General features: G+C 41.4%; 1 non-coding gene and 22 pseudogenes across 1 annotated transcript; all 23 read left to right on the top strand.

Moving 5' to 3' along the window:
- The first annotated feature begins 494 nt into the window (after positions 1-494).
- LOC137116022 (5S ribosomal RNA) lies at positions 495-613 on the top strand (annotated as a pseudogene).
- An 858-nt stretch (positions 614-1471) lies between these two features.
- Positions 1472-1600, top strand: LOC137116268 (5S ribosomal RNA; annotated as a pseudogene).
- Positions 1601-2468: 868 nt separating this feature from the next.
- Positions 2469-2587, top strand: LOC137116074 (5S ribosomal RNA; annotated as a pseudogene).
- Positions 2588-3455: 868 nt separating this feature from the next.
- On the top strand, positions 3456-3574 carry LOC137115894 (5S ribosomal RNA; annotated as a pseudogene).
- An 870-nt stretch (positions 3575-4444) lies between these two features.
- Positions 4445-4563, top strand: LOC137116308 (5S ribosomal RNA; annotated as a pseudogene).
- Positions 4564-5431: 868 nt separating this feature from the next.
- Positions 5432-5550, top strand: LOC137116181 (5S ribosomal RNA; annotated as a pseudogene).
- Positions 5551-6417: 867 nt separating this feature from the next.
- LOC137116307 (5S ribosomal RNA) lies at positions 6418-6536 on the top strand (annotated as a pseudogene).
- An 868-nt stretch (positions 6537-7404) lies between these two features.
- On the top strand, positions 7405-7523 carry LOC137116180 (5S ribosomal RNA; annotated as a pseudogene).
- An 857-nt stretch (positions 7524-8380) lies between these two features.
- Positions 8381-8499, top strand: LOC137115946 (5S ribosomal RNA; annotated as a pseudogene).
- An 869-nt stretch (positions 8500-9368) lies between these two features.
- Positions 9369-9497, top strand: LOC137115803 (5S ribosomal RNA; annotated as a pseudogene).
- Positions 9498-10365: 868 nt separating this feature from the next.
- On the top strand, positions 10366-10484 carry LOC137115954 (5S ribosomal RNA). The gene has a single exon (XR_010913571.1). It is a non-coding gene; the product is annotated as a 5S ribosomal RNA (ribosomal RNA).
- Positions 10485-11354: 870 nt separating this feature from the next.
- Positions 11355-11473, top strand: LOC137116179 (5S ribosomal RNA; annotated as a pseudogene).
- An 867-nt stretch (positions 11474-12340) lies between these two features.
- LOC137115893 (5S ribosomal RNA) lies at positions 12341-12459 on the top strand (annotated as a pseudogene).
- Positions 12460-13329: 870 nt separating this feature from the next.
- On the top strand, positions 13330-13448 carry LOC137116306 (5S ribosomal RNA; annotated as a pseudogene).
- Positions 13449-14316: 868 nt separating this feature from the next.
- LOC137115964 (5S ribosomal RNA) lies at positions 14317-14435 on the top strand (annotated as a pseudogene).
- An 857-nt stretch (positions 14436-15292) lies between these two features.
- Positions 15293-15411, top strand: LOC137115963 (5S ribosomal RNA; annotated as a pseudogene).
- An 866-nt stretch (positions 15412-16277) lies between these two features.
- On the top strand, positions 16278-16396 carry LOC137116067 (5S ribosomal RNA; annotated as a pseudogene).
- Positions 16397-17253: 857 nt separating this feature from the next.
- Positions 17254-17372, top strand: LOC137116250 (5S ribosomal RNA; annotated as a pseudogene).
- Positions 17373-18239: 867 nt separating this feature from the next.
- LOC137115892 (5S ribosomal RNA) lies at positions 18240-18358 on the top strand (annotated as a pseudogene).
- An 867-nt stretch (positions 18359-19225) lies between these two features.
- Positions 19226-19344, top strand: LOC137115891 (5S ribosomal RNA; annotated as a pseudogene).
- An 868-nt stretch (positions 19345-20212) lies between these two features.
- LOC137115890 (5S ribosomal RNA) lies at positions 20213-20331 on the top strand (annotated as a pseudogene).
- Positions 20332-21199: 868 nt separating this feature from the next.
- Positions 21200-21318, top strand: LOC137116178 (5S ribosomal RNA; annotated as a pseudogene).
- An 867-nt stretch (positions 21319-22185) lies between these two features.
- On the top strand, positions 22186-22304 carry LOC137116222 (5S ribosomal RNA; annotated as a pseudogene).
- The last annotated feature ends 45 nt before the right edge of the window (positions 22305-22349 follow it).

Below are 22349 nucleotides of genomic sequence, written 5' to 3'. Positions count from 1 at the left end.
GGTTTTGTGCCGTGGTTTTGTTTATAAATTGTATATTTTGTAAATAGTATTAAATCTGTAGGGGTGGACTGCCATTTTTCTTTTGATTGTTTTCTCTTGTTTTCACATTAGGGAGTTAGGGTTAGCGACTGTCTTTTGGTTTGTTTCTTTCTATCAGGCTAGCTAGCACTTTCTGTGGGAAATGGCTTATTTTGTTTATTATGTTGGCCTTGGTTCGCCCTGAGTTGTAGTGTCATGTTTTGTTTGACACTTTCTTTCGTTTAAAATAAATATCATTCTGTTGGAACATCTCGATTCTGGATTTTGGTTTGGGGATCGGAGAGGGAACATGCTAATTTATCTTTGTATGTTGCACCCTGACCCCCTAGACAGGGGCGTAACAGACCAGTACAGTTATAGTACTTTGTACTTTGCCACATTTATCTTCTTCTTAGCAAGTGTCATGCATTCTGCTTCTCCAGCGTTTTTAAGAGCTGTTGATGATGTCAAATGCAGCTTACGGCCACACCGCTCTCTGAGCGCCCGATCTCGTCCGATCTCGGCAGCCAAATAGGGCCGGGCCTGGTTAGTACTTGGTAGGAAGACCGCCTGGGAATACCAGGTGCTGTAAGCTTTTTTGCTTGGGTTTACGGGCAGCTCAAGCTGGTGTTACTGCCTATTTATTCATAGAAATTGTTCTATATTTTCATCAAATTTTGTTCTTTCATTGCTGTTTTGCTACTTTATTGGTTTGTCAACCATCGTGCTTCATTACTAGTAGACCATGTTACGGTCCTGGCCATATGTGTTGTTTTTATTTTGTTGTTCTTATAGGTGCCCTGCCTGATTGGCCGGATTTGGGGGAAGTACAGGATGCTGATTGGTCCATCCTACACTTCCTGGAGTTTTAAATGTACGGTTCCCAACAGCTAGCGAGGCTCTTTCTGGCAGCAGCACCTGTTTGCTGTTCTTGGTTTCCAAATCTTATTTAGCATTTTTGAATTGTTAGGTTTTGTGCCGTGGTTTTGTTTATAAATTGTATATTTTGTAAATAGTATTAAATCTGTAGGGGTGAACTGCCATTTTCTTTGGACTGTTTTCACATTAGGGAGTTAGGGTTAGCGACTGTCTTTTGGTTTGTTTCTTTCTATCAGGCTAGCTAGCACTTTCTGTGGGAAATGGCTTATTTTGTTTATTATGTTGGCCTTGGTTCGCCCTGAGTTGTAGTGTCATGTTTTGTTTGACACTTTCTTTCGTTTAAAATAAATATCATTCTGTTGGAACATCTCAATCCTGGATTTTGGTTTGGGGATCGGAGAGGGAACATGCAAATTTTATCTTTGTATGTTTCACCCTGACCCCCTAGACAGGGGCGTAAAAGACCAGTACAGTTATAGTACTTTGTACTTTGCCACATTTATCTTCTTCTTAGCAAGTGTCATGCATTCTGCTTCTCTAGCGTTTTTAAGAGCTGTTGATAATGTCAAATGCAGCTTACGGCCACACCGCTCTCTAAGCGCCCGATCTCGCCCGATCTCGTCCGATCTCGGCAGCCAAATAGAGCCGGGCCTGGTTAGTACTTGGTAGGAAGACCGCCTGGGAATACCAGGTGCTGTAAGCTTTTTTGCTTGGGTTTACGGGCAGCTCAAGCTGGTGTTACTGCCTATTTATTCATAGAAATTGTTCTATATTTTCATCAAATTTTGTTCTTTCATTGCTGTTTTGCTACTTTATTGGTTTGTCAACCATCGTGCTTCATTACTAGTAGACCATGTTACGGTCATGGCCATATGTGTTGTTTTTATTTTCTTGTTCTTATAGGTGCCCTGCCTGATTGGCCGGATTTGGGGGAAGTACAGGAAGCTGATTGGTCCATCCTACACTTCCTGGAGTTTTAAAAGTACGGTTCCCAACAGCTAGCGAGGCTCTTTCTGGCAGCAGCACCTGTTTGCTGTTCTTAGTTTCCAAATCTTATTTAGCATTTTTGAATTGTTAGGTTTTGTGCCGTGGTTTTGTTTATAAATTGTATATTTTGTAAATAGTATTAAATCTGTAGGGGTGGACTGCCATTTTTCTTTTGATTGTTTTCTCTTGTTTTCACATTAGGGAGTTAGGGTTAGCGACTATCTTTTGGTTTGTTTATTTCTATCAGGCTAGCTAGCACTTTCTGTGGGAAATGGCTTATTTTGTTTATTATGTTGGCCTTGGTTCGCCCTGAGTTGTAGTGTCATGTTTTGTTTGACACTTTCTTTCGTTTAAAATAAATATCATTCTGTTGGAACATCTCGATCCTGGATTTTGGTTTGGGGATCGGAGAGGGAACATGCTAATTTATCTTTGTATGTTGCACCCTGACCCCCTAGACAGGGGCGTAACAGACCAGTACAGTTATAGTACTTTGTACTTTGCCACATTTATCTTCTTCTTAGCAAGTGTCATGCATTCTGCTTCTCCAGCGTTTTTAAGAGCTGTTGATGATGTCAAATGCAGCTTCCGGCCACACCGCTCTATGAGCGCCCGATCTCGTCCGATCTCGGCAGCCAAATAGGGCCGGGCCTGGTTAGTACTTGGTAGGAAGACCGCCTGGGAATACCAGGTGCTGTAAGCTTTTTTGCTTGGGTTTACGGGCAGCACAAGCTGGTGTTACTGCCTATTTATTCATAGAAATTGTTCTATATTTTCATCAAATTTTGTTCTTTCATTGCTGTTTTGCTACTTTATTGGTTTGTCAACCATCGTGCTTCATTACTAGTAGACCATGTTACGGTCCTGGCCATATGTGTTGTTTTTATTTTCTTGTTCTTATAGGTGCCCTGCCTGATTGGCCGGATTTGGGGGAAGTACAGGAAGCTGATTGGTCCATCCTACACTTCCTGGAGTTTTAAAAGTACGGTTCCCAACAGCTAGCGAGACTCTTTCTGGCAGCAGCACCTGTTTGCTGTTCTTGGTTTCCAAACCTTATTTAGCATTTTTGAATTGTTAGGTTTTGTGCCGTGGTTTTGTTTATAAATTGTATATTTTGTAAATAGTATTAAATCTGTAGGGGTTGACTGCCATTTTTCTTTTGATTGTTTTCTCTTGTTTTCGCATTAGGGAGTTAGGGTTAGCGACTGTCTTTTGGTTTGTTTCTTTCTATCAGGCTAGCTAGCACTTTCTGTGGGAAATGGCTTATTTTGTTTATTATGTTGGCCTTGGTTCGCCCTGAGTTGTAGTGTCATGTTTTGTTTGACACTTTCTTTCGTTTAAAATAAATATCATTCTGTTGGAACATCTCAATCCTGGATTTTGGTTTGAGGATCGCAGAGGGAACATGCAAATTTATCTTTGTATGTTTCACCCTGACCCCCTAGACAGGGGCTTAACAGACCAGTACAGTTATAGTACTTTGTACTTTGCCACATTTATCTTCTTCTTAGCAAGTGTCATGCATTCTGCTTCTCTAGCGTTTTTAAGAGCTGTTGATAATGTCAAATGCAGCTTACGGCCACACCGCTCTCTAAGCGCCCGATCTCGTCCGATCTCGGCAGCCAAATAGAGCCGGGCCTGGTTAGTACTTGGTAGGAAGACCGCCTGGGAATACCAGGTGCTGTAAGCTTTTTTGCTTGGGTTTACGGGCAGCTCAAGCTGGTGTTACTGCCTATTTATTCATAGAAATTGTTCTATATTTTCATCAAATTTTGTTCTTTCATTGCTGTTTTGCTACTTTATTGGTTTGTCAACCATCGTGCTTCATTACTAGTAGACCATGTTACGGTCATGGCCATATGTGTTGTTTTTATTTTCTTGTTCTTATAGGTGCCCTGCCTGATTGGCCGGATTTGGGGGAAGTACAGGAAGCTGATTGGTCCATCCTACACTTCCTGGAGTTTTAAAAGTACGGTTCCCAACAGCTAGCGAGGCTCTTTCTGGCAGCAGCACCTGTTTGCTGTTCTTAGTTTCCAAATCTTATTTAGCATTTTTGAATTGTTAGGTTTTGTGCCGTGGTTTTGTTTATAAATTGTATATTTTGTAAATAGTATTAAATCTGTAGGGGTGGACTGCCATTTTTCTTTTGATTGTTTTCTCTTGTTTTCACATTATAGGGAGTTAGGGTTAGCGACTATCTTTTGGTTTGTTTCTTTCTATCAGGCTAGCTAGCACTTTCTGTGGGAAATGGCTTATTTTGTTTATTATGTTGGCATTGGTTCGCCCTGAGTTGTAGTGTCATGTTTTGTTTGACACTTTCTTTCGTTTAAAATAAATATCATTCTGTTGGAACATCTCGATCCTGGATTTTGGTTTGGGGATCGGAGAGGGAACATGCAAATTTATCTTTGTATGTTTCACCCTGACCCCCTAGAAAGGGGCGTAACAGACCAGTACAGTTATAGTACTTTGTACTTTGCCACATTTATCTTCTTCTTAGCAAGTGTCATGCATTCTGCTTCTCCAGCGTTTTTAAGAGCTGTTGATGATGTCAAATGCAGCTTCCGGCCACACCGCTCTCTGAGCGCCCGATCTCGTCCGATCTCGGCAGCCAAATACGGCCGGGCCTGGTTAGTACTTGGTAGGAAGACCGCCTGGGAATACCAGGTGCTGTAAGCTTTTTTGCTTGGGTTTACGGGCAGCACAAGCTGGTGTTACTGCCTATTTATTCATAGAAATTGTTCTATATTTTCATCAAATTTTGTTCTTTCATTGCTGTTTTGCTACTTTATTGGTTTGTCAACCATCGTGCTTCATTACTAGTAGACCATGTTACGGTCCTGGCCATATGTGTTGTTTTTATTTTCTTGTTCTTATAGGTGCCCTGCCTGATTGGCCGGATTTGGGGGAAGTACAGGAAGCTGATTGGTCCATCCTACACTTCCTGGAGTTTTAAAAGTACGGTTCCCAACAGCTAGCGAGGCTCTTTCTGGCAGCAGCACCTGTTTGCTGTTCTTGGTTTCCAAACCTTATTTAGCATTTTTGAATTGTTAGGTTTTGTGCCGTGATTTTGTTTATAAATTGTATATTTTTTAAATAGTATTAAATCTGTAGGGGTGGACTGCCATTTTTCTTTTGATTGTTTTCTCTTGTTTTCGCATTAGGGAGTTAGGGTTAGCGACTGTCTTTTGGTTTGTTTCTTTCTATCAGGCTAGCTAGCACTTTCTGTGGGAAATGGCTTATTTTGTTTATTATGTTGGCCTTGGTTCGCCCTGAGTTGTAGTGTCATGTTTTGTTTGACACTTTCTTTCGTTTAAAATAAATATCATTCTGTTGGAACATCTCGATCCTGGATTTTGGTTTGGGGATCGGAGAGGGAACATGCAAATTTATCTTTGTATGTTTCACCCTGACCCCCTAGACAGGGGCGTAACAGACCAGTACAGTTATAGTACTTTGTACTTTGCCACATTTATCTTCTTCTTAGCAAGTGTCATGCATTCTGCTTCTCTAGCGTTTTTAAGAGCTGTTGATGATGTCAAATGCATGTTACGGCCACACCGCTCTCTAAGCGCCCGATCTCGTCCGATCTCGGCAGCCAAATAGGGCCGGGCCTGGTTAGTACTTGGTAGGAAGACCGCCTGGGAATACCAGGTGCTGTAAGCTTTTTTGCTTGGGTTTACGGGCAGCTCAAGCTGGTGTTACTGCCTATTTATTCATAGAAATTGTTCTATATTTTCATCAAATTTTGTTCTTTCATTGCTGTTTTGCTACTTTATTGGTTTGTCAACCATCGTGCTTCATTACTAGTAGACCATGTTACGGTCCTGGCCATATGTGTTGTTTTTATTTTCTTGTTCTTATAGGTGCCCTGCCTGATTGGCCGGATTTGGGGGAAGTACAGGAAGCTGATTGGTCCATCCTACACTTCCTGGAGTTTTAAAAGTACGGTTCCCAACAGCTAGCGAGGCTCTTTCTGGCAGCAGCACCTGTTTGCTGTTCTTGGTTTCCAAATCTTATTTAGCATTTTTGAATTGTTAGGTTTTGTGCCGTGGTTTTGTTTATAAATTGTATATTTTGTAAATAGTATTAAATCTGTAGGGGTGGACTGCCATTTTCTTTTGATTGTTTTCTCTTGTTTTCACATTAGGGAGTTAGGGTTAGCGACTATCTTTTGGTTTGTTTATTTCTATCAGGCTAGCTAGCACTTTCTGTGGGAAATGGCTTATTTTGTTTATTATGTTGGCCTTGGTTCGCCCTGAGTTGTAGTGTCATGTTTTGTTTGACACTTTCTTTCGTTTAAAATAAATATCATTCTGTTGGAACATCTCAATCCTGGATTTTGGTTTGGGGATCGGAGAGGGAACATGCTAATTTATCTTTGTATGTTGCACCCTGACCCCCTAGAAAGGGGCGTAACAGACCAGTACAGTTATAGTACTTTGTACTTTGCCACATTTATCTTCTTCTTAGCAAGTGTCATGCATTCTGCTTCTCCAGCGTTTTTAAGAGCTGTTGATGATGTCAAATGCAGCTTCCGGCCACACCGCTCTCTGAGCGCCCGATCTCGTCCGATCTCGGCAGCCAAATACGGCCGGGCCTGGTTAGTACTTGGTAGGAAGACCGCCTGGGAATACCAGGTGCTGTAAGCTTTTTTGCTTGGGTTTACGGGCAGCACAAGCTGGTGTTACTGCCTATTTATTCATAGAAATTGTTCTATATTTTCATCAAATTTTGTTCTTTCATTGCTGTTTTGCTACTTTATTGGTTTGTCAACCATCGTGCTTCATTACTAGTAGACCATGTTACGGTCCTGGCCATATGTGTTGTTTTTATTTTCTTGTTCTTATAGGTGCCCTGCCTGATTGGCCGGATTTGGGGGAAGTACAGGAAGCTGATTGGTCAATCCTACACTTCCTGGAGTTTTAAAAGTACGGTTCCCAACAGCTAGCGAGGCTCTTTCTGGCAGCAGCACCTGTTTGCTGTTCTTGGTTTCCAAACCTTATTTAGCATTTTTGAATTGTTAGGTTTTGTGCCGTGATTTTGTTTATAAATTGTATATTTTTTAAATAGTATTAAATCTGTAGGGGTGGACTGCCATTTTTCTTTTGATTGTTTTCTCTTGTTTTCGCATTAGGGAGTTAGGGTTAGCGACTGTCTTTTGGTTTGTTTCTTTCTATCAGGCTAGCTAGCACTTTCTGTGGGAAATGGCTTATTTTGTTTATTATGTTGGCCTTGGTTCGCCCTGAGTTGTAGTGTCATGTTTTGTTTGACACTTTCTTTCGTTTAAAATAAATATCATTCTGTTGGAACATCTCGATCCTGGATTTTGGTTTGGGGATCGGAGAGGGAACATGCAAATTTATCTTTGTATGTTTCACCCTGACCCCCTAGACAGGGGCGTAACAGACCAGTACAGTTATAGTACTTTGTACTTTGCCACATTTATCTTCTTCTTAGCAAGTGTCATGCATTCTGCTTCTCTAGCGTTTTTAAGAGCTGTTGATGATGTCAAATGCATGTTACGGCCACACCGCTCTCTAAGCGCCCGATCTCGTCCGATCTCGGCAGCCAAATAGGGCCGGGCCTGGTTAGTACTTGGTAGGAAGACCGCCTGGGAATACCAGGTGCTGTAAGCTTTTTTGCTTGGGTTTACGGGCAGCTCAAGCTGGTGTTACTGCCTATTTATTCATAGAAATTGTTCTATATTTTCATCAAATTTTGTTCTTTCATTGCTGTTTTGCTACTTTATTGGTTTGTCAACCATCGTGCTTCATTACTAGTAGACCATGTTACGGTCCTGGCCATATGTGTTGTTTTTATTTTCTTGTTCTTATAGGTGCCCTGCCTGATTGGCCGGATTTGGGGGAAGTACAGGAAGCTGATTGGTCCATCCTACACTTCCTGGAGTTTTAAAAGTACGGTTCCCAACAGCTAGCGAGGCTCTTTCTGGCAGCAGCACCTGTTTGCTGTTCTTGGTTTCCAAATCTTATTTAGCATTTTTGAATTGTTAGGTTTTGTGCCGTGGTTTTGTTTATAAATTGTATATTTTGTAAATAGTATTAAATCTGTAGGGGTGAACTGCCATTTTCTTTGGACTGTTTTCACATTAGGGAGTTAGGGTTAGCGACTGTCTTTTGGTTTGTTTCTTTCTATCAGGCTAGCTAGCACTTTCTGTGGGAAATGGCTTATTTTGTTTATTATGTTGGCCTTGGTTCGCCCTGAGTTGTAGTGTCATGTTTTGTTTGACACTTTCTTTCGTTTAAAATAAATATCATTCTGTTGGAACATCTCGATCCTGGATTTTGGTTTGGGGATCGGAGAGGGAACATGCTAATTTATCTTTGTATGTTGCACCCTGACCCCCTAGAAAGGGGCGTAACAGACCAGTACAGTTATAGTAGTTTGTACTTTGCCACATTTATCTTCTTCTTAGCAAGTGTCATGCATTCTGCTTCTCCAGCGTTTTTAAGAGCTGTTGATGATATCAAATGCAGCTTACGGCCACACCGCTCTCTAAGCGCCCGATCTCGTCCGATCTCGGCAGCCAAATAGAGCCGGGCCTGGTTAGTACTTGGTAGGACGACCGCCTGGGAATACCAGGTGCTGTAAGCTTTTTTGCTTGGGTTTACGGGCAGCACAAGCTGGTGTTACTGCCTATTTATTCATAGAAATTGTTCTATATTTTCATCAAATTTTGTTCTTTCATTGCTGTTTTGCTACTTTATTGGTTTGCCAACCATCGTGCTTCATTACTAGTAGACCATGTTACGGTCCTGGCCATATGTGTTGTTTTTATTTTCTTGTTCTTATAGGTGCCCTGCCTGATTGGCTGGATTGGGGGGCAGTACAGGAAGCTGATTGGTCCATCCTACACTTCCTGGAGTTTTAAAAGTATGGTTCCCAACAGCTAGCGAGGCTCTTTCTGGCATCAGCACCTGATTGCTGTTCTTGGTTTCTAAACCTTATTTAGCATTTTTGAATTGTTAGGTTTTGTGCCGTGGTTTTGTTTATAAATTGTATATTTTGTAAATAGTATTAAATCTGTAGGGGTGGACTGCCATTTTTCTTTTGATTGTTTTCTCTTGTTTTCACATTAGGGAGTTAGGGTTAGCGACTGTCTTTTGGTTTGTTTCTTTCTATCAGGCTAGCTAGCACTTTCTGTGGGAAATGGCTTATTTTGTTTATTATGTTGGCCTTGGTTCGCCCTGAGTTGTAGTGTCATGTTTTGTTTGACACTTTCTTTCGTTTAAAATAAATATCATTCTGTTGGAACATCTCAATCCTGGATTTTGGTTTGGGGATCGGAGAGGGAACATGCAAATTTTATCTTTGTATGTTTCACCCTGACCCCCTAGACAGGGGCGTAAAAGACCAGTACAGTTATAGTACTTTGTACTTTGCCACATTTATCTTCTTCTTAGCAAGTGTCATGCATTCTGCTTCTCTAGCGTTTTTAAGAGCTGTTGATAATGTCAAATGCAGCTTACGGCCACACCGCTCTCTAAGCGCCCGATCTCGCCCGATCTCGTCCGATCTCGGCAGCCAAATAGAGCCGGGCCTGGTTAGTACTTGGTAGGAAGACCGCCTGGGAATACCAGGTGGTGTAAGCTTTTTTGCTTGGGTTTACGGGCAGCTCAAGCTGGTGTTACTGCCTATTTATTCATAGAAATTGTTCTATATTTTCATCAAATTTTGTTCTTTCATTGCTGTTTTGCTACTTTATTGGTTTGTCAACCATCGTGCTTCATTACTAGTAGACCATGTTACGGTCATGGCCATATGTGTTGTTTTTATTTTCTTGTTCTTATAGGTGCCCTGCCTGATTGGCCGGATTTGGGGGAAGTACAGGAAGCTGATTGGTCCATCCTACACTTCCTGGAGTTTTAAAAGTACGGTTCCCAACAGCTAGCGAGGCTCTTTCTGGCAGCAGCACCTGTTTGCTGTTCTTAGTTTCCAAATCTTATTTAGCATTTTTGAATTGTTAGGTTTTGTGCCGTGGTTTTGTTTATAAATTGTATATTTTGTAAATAGTATTAAATCTGTAGGGGTGGACTGCCATTTTTCTTTTGATTGTTTTCTCTTGTTTTCACATTAGGGAGTTAGGGTTAGCGACTATCTTTTGGTTTGTTTATTTCTATCAGGCTAGCTAGCACTTTCTGTGGGAAATGGCTTATTTTGTTTATTATGTTGGCCTTGGTTCGCCCTGAGTTGTAGTGTCATGTTTTGTTTGACACTTTCTTTCGTTTAAAATAAATATCATTCTGTTGGAACATCTCAATCCTGGATTTTGGTTTGAGGATCGGAGAGGGAACATGCAAATTTATCTTTGTATGTTTCACCCTGACCCCCTAGACAGGGGCGTAACAGACCAGTACAGTTATAGTACTTTGTACTTTGCCACATTTATCTTCTTCTTAGCAAGTGTAATGCATTCTGCTTCTCTAGCGTTTTTAAGAGCTGTTGATAATGTCAAATGCAGCTTACGGCCACACCGCTCTGTAAGCGCCCGATCTCGTCCGATCTCGGCAGCCAAATAGAGCCGGGCCTGGTTAGTACTTGGTAGGAAGACCGCCTGGGAATACCAGGTGCTGTAAGCTTTTTTGCTTGGGTTTACGGGCAGCTCAAGCTGGTGTTACTGCCTATTTATTCATAGAAATTGTTCTATATTTTCATCAAATTTTGTTCTTTCATTGCTGTTTTGCTACTTTATTGGTTTGTCAACCATCGTGCTTCATTACTAGTAGACCATGTTACGGTCATGGCCATATGTGTTGTTTTTATTTTCTTGTTCTTATAGGTGCCCTGCCTGATTGGCCGGATTTGGGGGAAGTACAGGAAGCTGATTGGTCCATCCTACACTTCCTGGAGTTTTAAAAGTACGGTTCCCAACAGCTAGCGAGGCTCTTTCTGGCAGCAGCACCTGTTTGCTGTTCTTAGTTTCCAAATCTTATTTAGCATTTTTGAATTGTTAGGTTTTGTGCCGTGGTTTTGTTTATAAATTGTATATTTTGTAAATAGTATTAAATCTGTAGGGGTGGACTGCCATTTTTCTTTTGATTGTTTTCTCTTGTTTTCACATTATAGGGAGTTAGGGTTAGCGACTATCTTTTGGTTTGTTTATTTGTATCAGGCTAGCTAGCACTTTCTGTGGGAAATGGCTTATTTTGTTTATTATGTTGGCCTTGGTTCGCCCTGAGTTGTAGTGTCATGTTTTGTTTGACACTTTCTTTCGTTTAAAATAAATATCATTCTGTTGGAACATCTCAATCCTGGATTTTGGTTTGGGGATCGGAGAGGGAACATGCAAATTTATCTTTGTATGTTTCACCCTGACCCCCTAGACAGGGGCGTAACAGACCAGTACAGTTATAGTACTTTGTACTTTGCCACATTTATCTTCTTCTTAGCAAGTGTCATGCATTCTGCTTCTCTAGCGTTTTTAAGAGCTGTTGATGATATCAAATGCATGTTACGGCCACACCGCTCTCTAAGCGCCCGATCTCGTCCGATCTCGGCAGCCAAATAGGGCCGGGCCTGGTTAGTACTTGGTAGGAAGACCGCCTGGGAATACCAGGTGCTGTAAGCTTTTTTGCTTGGGTTTACGGGCAGCTCAAGCTGGTGTTACTGCCTATTTATTCATAGAAATTGTTCTATATTTTCATCAAATTTTGTTCTTTCATTGCTGTTTTGCTACTTTATTGGTTTGTCAACCATCGTGCTTCATTACTAGTAGACCATGTTACGGTCCTGGCCATATGTGTTGTTTTTATTTTCTTGTTCTTATAGGTGCCCTGCCTGATTGGCCGGATTTGGGGGAAGTACAGGAAGCTGATTGGTCCATCCTACACTTCCTGGAGTTTTAAAAGTACGGTTCCCAACAGCTAGCGAGGCTCTTTCTGGCAGCAGCACCTGTTTGCTGTTCTTGGTTTCCAAATCTTATTTAGCATTTTTGAATTGTTAGGTTTTGTGCCGTGGTTTTGTTTATAAATTGTATATTTTGTAAATAGTATTAAATCTGTAGGGGTGGACTGCCATTTTCTTTTGATTGTTTTCTCTTGTTTTCACATTAGGGAGTTAGGGTTAGCGACTATCTTTTGGTTTGTTTATTTCTATCAGGCTAGCTAGCACTTTCTGTGGGAAATGGCTTATTTTGTTTATTATGTTGGCCTTGGTTCGCCCTGAGTTGTAGTGTCATGTTTTGTTTGACACTTTCTTTCGTTTAAAATAAATATCATTCTGTTGGAACATCTCGATCCTGGATTTTGGTTTGAAGATCGGAGAGGGAACATGCAAATTTATCTTTGTATGTTGCACCCTGACCCCCTAGACAGGGGCTTAACAGACCAGTACAGTTATAGTACTTTGTACTTTGCCACATTTATCTTCTTCTTAGCAAGTGTCATGCATTCTGCTTCTCTAGCGTTTTTAAGAGCTGTTGATAATGTCAAATGCAGCTTACGGCCACACCGCTCTCTAAGCGCCCGATCTCGTCCGATCTCGGCAGCCAAATAGAGCCGGGCCTGGTTAGTACTTGGTAGGAAGACCGCCTGGGAATACCAGGTGCTGTAAGCTTTTTTGCTTGGGTTTACGGGCAGCTCAAGCTGGTGTTACTGCCTATTTATTCATAGAAATTGTTCTATATTTTCATCAAATTTTGTTCTTTCATTGCTGTTTTGCTACTTTATTGGTTTGTCAACCATCGTGCTTCATTACTAGTAGACCATGTTACGGTCATGGCCATATGTGTTGTTTTTATTTTCTTGTTCTTATAGGTGCCCTGCCTGATTGGCCGGATTTGGGGGAAGTACAGGAAGCTGATTGGTCCATCCTACACTTCCTGGAGTTTTAAAAGTACGGTTCCCAACAGCTAGCGAGGCTCTTTCTGGCAGCAGCACCTGTTTGCTGTTCTTAGTTTCCAAATCTTATTTAGCATTTTTGAATTGTTAGGTTTTGTGCCGTGGTTTTGTTTATAAATTGTATATTTTGTAAATAGTATTAAATCTGTAGGGGTGGACTGCCATTTTTCTTTTGATTGTTTTCTCTTGTTTTCACATTATAGGGAGTTAGGGTTAGCGACTATCTTTTGGTTTGTTTATTTCTATCAGGCTAGCTAGCACTTTCTGTGGGAAATGGCTTATTTTGTTTATTATGTTGGCCTTGGTTCGCCCTGAGTTGTAGTGTCATGTTTTGTTTGACACTTTCTTTCGTTTAAAATAAATATCATTCTGTTGGAACATCTCGATTCTGGATTTTGGTTTGGGGATCGGAGAGGGAACATGCTAATTTATCTTTGTATGTTGCACCCTGACCCCCTAGACAGGGGCGTAACAGACCAGTACAGTTATAGTACTTTGTACTTTGCCACATTTATCTTCTTCTTAGCAAGTGTCATGCATTCTGCTTCTCCAGCGTTTTTAAGAGCTGTTGATGATGTCAAATGCAGCTTCCGGCCACACCGCTCTCTGAGCGCCCGATCTCGTCCGATCTCGGCAGCCAAATACGGCCGGGCCTGGTTAGTACTTGGTAGGAAGACCGCCTGGGAATACCAGGTGCTGTAAGCTTTTTTGCTTGGGTTTACGGGCAGCACAAGCTGGTGTTACTGCCTATTTATTCATAGAAATTGTTCTATATTTTCATCAAATTTTGTTCTTTCATTGCTGTTTTGCTACTTTATTGGTTTGTCAACCATCGTGCTTCATTACTAGTAGACCATGTTACGGTCCTGGCCATATGTGTTGTTTTTATTTTCTTGTTCTTATAGGTGCCCTGCCTGATTGGCCGGATTTGGGGGAAGTACAGGAAGCTGATTGGTCAATCCTACACTTCCTGGAGTTTTAAAAGTACGGTTCCCAACAGCTAGCGAGGCTCTTTCTGGCAGCAGCACCTGTTTGCTGTTCTTGGTTTCCAAACCTTATTTAGCATTTTTGAATTGTTAGGTTTTGTGCCGTGATTTTGTTTATAAATTGCATATTTTGTAAATAGTATTAAATCTGTAGGGGTGGACTGCCATTTTTCTTTTGATTGTTTTCTCTTGTTTTCGCATTAGGGAGTTAGGGTTAGCGACTGTCTTTTGGTTTGTTTCTTTCTATCAGGCTAGCTAGCACTTTCTGTGGGAAATGGCTTATTTTGTTTATTATGTTGGCCTTGGTTCGCCCTGAGTTGTAGTGTCATGTTTTGTTTGACACTTTCATTCGTTTAAAATAAATATCATTCTGTTGGAACATCTCGATCCTGGATTTTGGTTTGGGGATCGGAGAGGGAACATGCAAATTTATCTTTGTATGTTTCACCCTGACCCCCTAGACAGGGGCGTAACAGACCAGTACAGTTATAGTACTTTGTACTTTGCCACATTTATCTTCTTCTTAGCAAGTGTCATGCATTCTGCTTTTCTAGCGTTTTTAAGAGCTGTTGATAATGTCAAATGCAGCTTACGGCCACACCGCTCTCTAAGCGCCCGATCTCGTCCGATCTCGGCAGCCAAATAGGGCCGGGCCTGGTTAGTACTTGGTAGGAAGACCGCCTGGGAATACCAGGTGCTGTAAGCTTTTTTGCTTTGGTTTACAGGCAGCACAAGCTGGTGTTACTGCCTATTTATTCATAGAAATTGTTCTATATTTTCATCAAATTTTGTTCTTTCATTGCTGTTTTGCTACTTTATTGGTTTGCCAACCATCGTGCTTCATTACTAGTAGACCATGTTACGGTCCTGGCCATATGTGTTGTTTTTATTTTCTTGTTCTTATAGGTGCCCTGCCTGATTGGCTGGATTGGGGGGCAGTACAGGAAGCTGATTGGTCCATCCTACACTTCCTGGAGTTTTAAAAGTATGGTTCCCAACAGCTAGCGAGGCTCTTTCTGGCATCAGCACCTGTTTGCTGTTCTTGGTTTCCAAACCTTATTTAGCATTTTTGAATTGTTAGGTTTTGTGCCGTGGTTTTGTTTATAAATTGTATATTTTGTAAATAGTATTAAATCTGTAGGGGTGAACTGCCATTTTCTTTGGACTGTTTTCACATTAGGGAGTTAGGGTTAGCGACTGTCTTTTGGTTTGTTTCTTTCTATCAGGCTAGCTAGCACTTTCTGTGGGAAATGGCTTATTTTGTTTATTATGTTGGCCTTGGTTCGCCCTGAGTTGTAGTGTCATGTTTTGTTTGACACTTTCTTTCGTTTAAAATAAATATCATTCTGTTGGAACATCTCGATCCTGGATTTTGGTTTGGGGATCGGAGAGGGAACATGCTAATTTATCTTTGTATGTTGCACCCTGACCCCCTAGAAAGGGGCGTAACAGACCAGTACAGTTATAGTAGTTTGTACTTTGCCACATTTATCTTCTTCTTAGCAAGTGTCATGCATTCTGCTTCTCCAGCGTTTTTAAGAGCTGTTGATGATATCAAATGCAGCTTACGGCCACACCGCTCTCTAAGCGCCCGATCTCGTCCGATCTCGGCAGCCAAATAGGGCCGGGCCTGGTTAGTACTTGGTAGGAAGACCGCCTGGGAATACCAGGTGCTGTAAGCTTTTTTGCTTGGGTTTACGGGCAGCTCAAGCTGGTGTTGCTGCCTATTTATTCATTAAATTGTTCTATATTTTCATCAAATTTTGTTCTTTCATTGCTGTTTTGCTACTTTTTTGGTTTGTCAACCATCGTGCTTCATTACTAGTAGACCATGTTACGGTCCTGGCCATATGTGTTGTTTTTATTTTCTTGTTCTTATAGGTGCCGTGCCTGATTGGCCGGATTTGGGGGAAGTACAGGAAGCTGATTGGTCCATCCTACACTTCCTGGAGTTTTAAATGTACGGTTCCCAACAGCTAGCGAGGCTCTTTCTGGCAGCAGCACCTGTTTGCTGTTCTTGGTTTCCAAATCTTATTTAGCATTTTTGAATTGTTAGGTTTTGTGCCGTGGTTTTGTTTATAAATTGTATATTTTGTAAATAGTATTAAATCTGTAGGGGTGGACTGCCATTTTCTTTTGATTGTTTTCTCTTGTTTTCACATTAGGGAGTTAGGGTTAGCGACTGTCTTTTGGTTTGTTTATTTCTATCAGGCTAGCTAGCACTTTCTGTGGGAAATGGCTTATTTTGTTTATTATGTTGGCCTTGGTTCGCCCTGAGTTGTAGTGTCATGTTTTGTTTGACACTTTCTTTCGTTTAAAATAAATATCATTCTGTTGGAACATCTCGATCCTGGATTTTGGTTTGGGGATCGGAGAGGGAACATGCTAATTTATCTTTGTATGTTGCACCCTGACCCCCTAGACAGGGGCGTAACAGACCAGTACAGTTATAGTACTTTGTACTTTGCCACATTTATCTTCTTCTTAGCAAGTGTCATGCATTCTGCTTCTCTAGCGTTTTTAAGAGCTGTTGATAATTTCAAATGCAGCTTACGACCACACCGCTCTCTAAGCGCCCGATCTCGTCCGATCTCGGCAGCCAAATAGGGCCGGGCCTGGTTAGTACTTGGTAGGAAGACCGCCTGGGAATACCAGGTGCTGTAAGCTTTTTTGCTTGGGTTTACGGGCAGCACAAGCTGGTGTTACTGCCTATTTATTCATAGAAATTGTTCTATATTTTCATCAAATTTTGTTCCTTCATTGCTGTTTTGCTACTTTATTGGTTTGCCAACCATCGTGCTTCATTACTAGTAGACCATGTTACGGTCCTGGCCATATGTGTTGTTTTTATTTTCTTGTTCTTATAAGTGCCCTGCCTGATTGGCTGGATTGGGGGGCAGTACAGGAAGCTGATTGGTCCATCCTACACTTCCTGGAGTTTTAAAAGTACGGTTCCCAACAGCTAGCGAGGCTCTTTCTGGCATCAGCACCTGTTTGCTGTTCTTGGTTTCCAAACCTTATTTAGCATTTTTCAATTGTTAGGTTTTGTGCCGTGGTTTTGTTTATAAATTGTATATTTTGTAAATAGTATTAAATCTGTAGGGGTGAACTGCCATTTTCTTTGGACTGTTTTCACATTAGGGAGTTAGGGTTAGCGACTATCTTTTGGTTTGTTTATTTCTATCAGGCTAGCTAGCACTTTCTGTGGGAAATGGCTTATTTTGTTTATTATGTTGGCCTTGGTTCGCCCTGAGTTGTAGTGTCATGTTTTGTTTGACACTTTCTTTCGTTTAAAATAAATATCATTCTGTTGGAACATCTCAATCCTGGATTTTGGTTTGGGGATCGGAGAGGGAACATGCTAATTTATCTTTGTATGTTGCACCCTGAGCCCCTAGACAGGGGCGTAACAGACCAGTACAGTTATAGTACTTTGTACTTTGCCACATTTATCTTCTTCTTAGCAAGTGTCATGCATTCTGCTTCTCCAGCGTTTTTAAGAGCTGTTGATGATGTCATATGCAGCTTACGGCCACACCGCTCTCTAAGCGCCCGATCTCGCCCAATCTCGGCAGCCAAATAGAGCCGGGCCTGGTTAGTACTTGGTAGGAAGACCGCCTGGGAATACCAGGTGCTGTAAGCTTTTTTGCTTGGGTTTACGGGCAGCTCAAGCTGGTGTTACTGCCTATTTATTCATAGAAATTGTTCTATATTTTCATCAAATTTTGTTCTTTCATTGCTGTTTTGCTACTTTATTGGTTTGTCAACCATCGTGCTTCATTATTAGTAGACCATGTTACGGTCCTGGCCATATGTGTTGTTTTTATTTTCTTGTTCTTATAGGTGCCCTGCCTGATTGGCCGGATTTAGGGGAAGTACAGGAAGCTGATTGGTCCATCCTACACTTCCTGGAGTTTTAAATGTACGGTTCCCAACAGCTAGCGAGGCTCTTTCTGGCAGCAGCACCTGTTGGCTGTTCTTGGTTTCCAAATCTTATTTAGCATTTTTGAATTGTTAGGTTTTGTGCCGTGGTTTTGTTTATAAATTGTATATTTTGTAAATAGTATTAAATCTGTAGGGGTGGACTGCCATTTTCTTTTGATTGTTTTCTCTTGTTTTCACATTAGGGAGTTAGGGTTAGCGACTATCTTTTGGTTTGTTTATTTCTATCAGGCTAGCTAGCACTTTCTGTGGGAAATGGCTTATTTTGTTTATTATGTTGGCCTTGGTTCGCCCTGAGTTGTAGTGTCATGTTTTGTTTGACACTTTCTTTCGTTTAAAATAAATATCATTCTGTTGGAACATCTCGATCCTGGATTTTGGTTTGGGGATCGGAGAGGGAACATGCTAATTTATCTTTGTATGTTGCACCCTGACCCCCTAGAAAGGGGCGTAACAGACCAGTACAGTTATAGTACTTTGTACTTTGACACATTTATCTTCTTCTTAGCAAGTGTCATGCATTCTGCTTCTCTAGCGTTTTTAAGAGCTGTTGATAATGTCAAATGCAGCTTACGGCCACACCGCTCTCTAAGCGCCCGATCTCGTCCGATCTCGGCAGCCAAATAGAGCCGGGCCTGGTTAGTACTTGGTAGGAAGACCGCCTGGGAATACCAGGTGCTGTAAGCTTTTTTGCTTGGGTTTACAGGCAGCACAAGCTGGTGTTACTGCCTATTTATTCATAGAAATTGTTCTATATTTTCATCAAATTTTGTTCTTTCATTGCTGTTTTGCTACTTTATTGGTTTGCCAACCATCGTGCTACATTACTAGTAGACCATGTTACGGTCCTGGCCATATGTGTTGTTTTTATTTTCTTGTTCTTATAGGTGCCCTGCCTGATTGGCCGGATTGGGGGGCAGTACAGGAAGCTGATTGGTCAATCCTACACTTCCTGGAGTTTTAAAAGTACGGTTCCCAACAGCTAGCGAGGCTCTTTCTGGCAGCAGCACCTGTTTGCTGTTCTTGGTTTCCAAATCTTATTTAGCATTTTTGAATTGTTAGGTTTTGTGCCGTGGTTTTGTTTATAAATTGTATATTTTGTAAATAGTATTAAATCTGTAGGGGTGGACTGCCATTTTCTTTTGATTGTTTTCTCTTGTTTTCACATTAGGGTGTTAGGGTTAGCGACTATCTTTTGGTTTGTTTATTTCTATCAGGCTAGCTAGCACTTTCTGTGGGAAATGGCTTATTTTGTTTATTATGTTGGCCTTGGTTCGCCCTGAGTTGTAGTGTCATGTTTTGTTTGACACTTTCTTTCGTTTAAAATAAATATCATTCTGTTGGAACATCTCAATCCTGGATTTTGGTTTGAGGATCGGAGAGGGAACATGCAAATTTATCTTTGTATGTTTCACCCTGACCCCCTAGACAGGGGCTTAACAGACCAGTACAGTTATAGTACTTTGTACTTTGCCACATTTATCTTCTTCTTAGCAAGTGTCATGCATTCTGCTTCTCTAGCGTTTTTAAGAGCTGTTGATAATGTCAAATGCAGCTTACGGCCACACCGCTCTCTAAGCGCCCGATCTCGTCCGATCTCGGCAGCCAAATAGAGCCGGGCCTGGTTAGTACTTGGTAGGAAGACCGCCTGGGAATACCAGGTGCTGTAAGCTTTTTTGCTTGGGTTTACGGGCAGCTCAAGCTGGTGTTACTGCCTATTTATTCATAGAAATTGTTCTATATTTTCATCAAATTTTGTTCTTTCATTGCTGTTTTGCTACTTTATTGGTTTGTCAACCATCGTGCTTCATTACTAGTAGACCATGTTACGGTCATGGCCATATGTGTTGTTTTTATTTTCTTGTTCTTATAGGTGCCCTGCCTGATTGGCCGGATTTGGGGGAAGTACAGGAAGCTGATTGGTCCATCCTACACTTCCTGGAGTTTTAAAAGTACGGTTCCCAACAGCTAGCGAGGCTCTTTCTGGCAGCAGCACCTGTTTGCTGTTCTTAGTTTCCAAATCTTATTTAGCATTTTTGAATTGTTAGGTTTTGTGCCGTGGTTTTGTTTATAAATTGTATATTTTGTAAATAGTATTAAATCTGTAGGGGTGGACTGCCATTTTTCTTTTGATTGTTTTCTCTTGTTTTCGCATTAGGGAGTTAGGGTTAGCGACTGTCTTTTGGTTTGTTTCTTTCTATCAGGCTAGCTAGCACTTTCTGTGGGAAATGGCTTATTTTGTTTATTATGTTGGCCTTGGTTCGCCCTGAGTTGTAGTGTCATGTTTTGTTTGACACTTTCTTTCGTTTAAAATAAATATCATTCTGTTGGAACATCTCGATCCTGGATTTTGGTTTGGGGATCGGAGAGGGAACATGCAAATTTATCTTTGTATGTTTCACCCTGACCCCCTAGACAGGGGCGTAACAGACCAGTACAGTTATAGTACTTTGTACTTTGCCACATTTATCTTCTTCTTAGCAAGTGTCATGCATTCTGCTTCTCCAGCGTTTTTAAGAGCTGTTGATGATATCAAATGCAGCTTACGGCCACACCGCTCTCTAAGCGCCCGATCTCGTCCGATCTCGGCAGCCAAATAGAGCCGGGCCTGGTTAGTACTTGGTAGGAAGACCGCCTGGGAATACCAGGTGCTGTAAGCTTTTTTGCTTGGGTTTACGGGCAGCACAAGCTGGTGTTACTGCCTATTTATTCATAGAAATTGTTCTATATTTTCATCAAATTTTGTTCTTTCATTGCTGTTTTGCTACTTTATTGGTTTGCCAACCATCGTGCTTCATTACTAGTAGACCATGTTACGGTCCTGGCCATATGTGTTGTTTTTATTTTCTTGTTCTTATAGGTGCCCTGCCTGATTGGCTGGATTGGGGGGCAGTACAGGAAGCTGATTGGTCCATCCTACACTTCCTGGAGTTTTAAAAGTATGGTTCCCAACAGCTAGCGAGGCTCTTTCTGGCATCAGCACCTGTTTGCTGTTCTTGGTTTCCAAACCTTATTTAGCATTTTTGAATTGTTAGGTTTTGTGCCGTGGTTTTGTTTATAAATTGTATATTTTGTAAATAGTATTAAATCTGTAGGGGTGGACTGCCATTTTTCTTTTGATTGTTTTCTCTTGTTTTCACATTAGGGAGTTAGGGTTAGCGACTGTCTTTTGGTTTGTTTATTTCTATCAGGCTAGCTAGCACTTTCTGTGGGAAATGGCTTATTTTGTTTATTATGTTGGCCTTGGTTCGCCCTGAGTTGTAGTGTCATGTTTTGTTTGACACTTTCTTTCGTTTAAAATAAATATCATTCTGTTGGAACATCTCAATCCTGGATTTTGGTTTGGGGATCGGAGAGGGAACATGCAAATTTATCTTTGTATGTTTCACCCTGACCCCCTAGACAGGGGCGTAACAGACCAGTACAGTTATAGTACTTTGTACTTTGCCACATTTATCTTCTTCTTAGCAAGTGTCATGCATTCTGCTTCTCTAGCGTTTTTAAGAGCTGTTGATGATGTCAAATGCATGTTACGGCCACACCGCTCTCTAAGCGCCCGATCTCGTCCGATCTCGGCAGCCAAATAGGGCCGGGCCTGGTTAGTACTTGGTAGGAAGACCGCCTGGGAATACCAGGTGCTGTAAGCTTTTTTGCTTGGGTTTACGGGCAGCTCAAGCTGGTGTTACTGCCTATTTATTCATAGAAATTGTTCTATATTTTCATCAAATTTTGTTCTTTCATTGCTGTTTTGCTACTTTATTGGTTTGTCAACCATCGTGCTTCATTACTAGTAGACCATGTTACGGTCCTGGCCATATGTGTTGTTTTTATTTTCTTGTTCTTATAGGTGCCCTGCCTGATTGGCCGGATTTGGGGGAAGTACAGGAAGCTGATTGGTCCATCCTACACTTCCTGGAGTTTTAAAAGTACGGTTCCCAACAGCTAGCGAGGCTCTTTCTGGCAGCAGCACCTGTTTGCTGTTCTTGGTTTCCAAATCTTATTTAGCAGTTTTGAATTGTTAGGTTTTGTGCCGTGGTTTTGTTTATAAATTGTATATTTTGTAAATAGTATTAAATCTGTAGGGGTGGACTGCCATTTTCTTTTGATTATTTTCTCTTGTTTTCACATTAGGGAGTTAGGGTTAGCGACTATCTTTTGGTTTGTTTATTTCTATCAGGCTAGCTAGCACTTTCTGTGGGAAATGGCTTATTTTGTTTATTATGTTGGCCTTGGTTCGCCCTGAGTTGTAGTGTCATGTTTTGTTTGACACTTTCTTTCGTTTAAAATAAATATCATTCTGTTGGAACATCTCAATCCTGGATTTTGGTTTGAGGATCGGAGAGGGAACATGCAAATTTATCTTTGTATGTTTCACCCTGACCCCCTAGACAGGGGCGTAACAGACCAGTACAGTTATAGTACTTTGTACTTTGCCACATTTATCTTCTTCTTAGCAAGTGTCATGCATTCTGCTTCTCCAGCGTTTTTAAGAGCTGTTGATGATGTCAAATGCAGCTTACGGCCACACCGCTCTCTGAGCGCCCGATCTCGTCCGATCTCAGCAGCCAAATAGGGCCGGGCCTGGTTAGTACTTGGTAGGAAGACCGCCTGGGAATACCAGGTGCTGTAAGCTTTTTTGCTTGGGTTTACGGGCAGCACAAGCTGGTGTTACTGCCTA

Source organism: Channa argus, unplaced genomic scaffold, assembly GCF_033026475.1.
Source record: "Channa argus isolate prfri unplaced genomic scaffold, Channa argus male v1.0 Contig030, whole genome shotgun sequence".
NCBI classification, from domain to species: Eukaryota; Metazoa; Chordata; class Actinopteri; order Anabantiformes; family Channidae; genus Channa; species Channa argus.
The sequence above is the reverse complement of the archived record's forward strand: the minus strand, read 5'-3'. Positions and strand labels throughout refer to the sequence as shown.